We start from the raw sequence: 1,683 nt of genomic DNA on the forward strand, positions 1-1,683 counted from the left end.
CGATTCAGCTGAAGAACTCTCGTCATTTCCATCTGTTATTTCTAGAATTTGAGGGTTGACATCGGCATTTGCATAGCTCTCCTATAAATGGTAACAATCATGAATATATTTCAGAATAAATTTCTATTAATCACATAATAGCTAATATTAATATTCGTAACATTGTACCTTTACAAACTGTACGACCATATCTTCCTTTTCCCAAAACTTTTCAACAACATATGCAGATTTTGAACTCTTCAAATTGTCATTTGTGATCGAAACCTTAAACAACATAGTTTTTCCAATAAACGAAGAAATAGCAATGGGAATAGTTGAAGGATCATCCTAAAGCATATGAATCTATTGGTTAAATACTGTTTATTAAATTTATCATGAACATGAATGTTCAAAATTTTACCTCAGCTATCTTTGCAACCAATTCATCAGCCTTCTTTCCAATGAGAAGTTGAGCAAACCCGTCAAAGAAAAGTAGCCTAATATGTGGCAAACTTCCATATGAGACATGTAAGACCAATTTAAACCTAATGTTATAAAAAAAAAAAACACAACTCAATGGTCTTCGCCGCATTTTCATAGGTGAATCAATTTTAAAGAACAAACTAATGAGTGACTCGTACTTGCAATCAACATCTGTACCGTCTTTGTCGCAAACACCACAACTGTATAATCGTTCTTTTCCGACTTGAGAATCTAGTGGGTATGGTTGAACTTTTTTATTACAGGCTTTGCAAGCAATGTAGTACCATTTAGGCAATGTCTCTACGGAGCTAACTTTTGCGATCCTAACACATGTACGCACTTGAATATAAGCCAACGTATAATCATTAAATATATCATTTTTTCTATAGCATGTAATTTTAAAAATACTTCTAGTACATAAAGAATGTCGTCTATTGTCATCTTTTCATTGAGTACGAAGAACTCTTCATATAGTGTAACTTTCGGTTGTTCACTTTTGGGTTCAGTATTAATCTGAACAAAATCGACGACGTCTGATGGTAACCTTTGAAAAATCAAAATACACTTATAAGGACATGTATCTCTATATTAGTAAAAGAGAAGTACAAAAGTGCTTACCATGGAGCAATTAGGACGAACCATTGAGGTGTATATTGACGATATGCTCGTCAAATCAGAAAAAGCTGAAGACCAAGTGCCCCATCTCAAGAAATATTTTTATACCCTGAACCAGTACAACATGAAGTTGAACCCGGACAAGTGTTCATTTGGAGTGACGAGCGGCGAGTTCATAGGCTATATCGTCACGAAAAAAGGAATCGAAGCAAACCCGAAGCAAATAAAGGCCTTGATCGACATGCCGTCACCTCGGAACAAGCGTGAAATGCAGCGGCTAACAGTTCGCATAGCCGCCTTGAACAGATTCATCTTGCGCTCCACCGATTAGAGCCTGCCTTTCTATCAGTTGCTCCGATCTACAAACAAAGACTTCTGCTTGACACCAGAGTGCGAGCAGGCCTTCGCCGAGCTCAAAACAAACTTGACGACGACGCTCATTCTATCGTAGCCCGACGAGGGTGAAAAGCTCTACCTTTATATCGTCGTATCCGGTTCGGCCGTAAGTGGCGTGCTCGTCAAAGATGACCGCGCCGAGCTCCGTTTTCCAATGTTAGAGAAAATCGCGTTCGCGGGCGCGAAAACTGCGACCATAATTATTTTCTT

The sequence above is a fragment of the Capsella rubella genome, unplaced genomic scaffold (assembly GCF_000375325.1).
Source record: "Capsella rubella cultivar Monte Gargano unplaced genomic scaffold, Caprub1_0 scaffold_8, whole genome shotgun sequence".
Classification (NCBI taxonomy): Eukaryota; Viridiplantae; Streptophyta; class Magnoliopsida; order Brassicales; family Brassicaceae; genus Capsella; species Capsella rubella.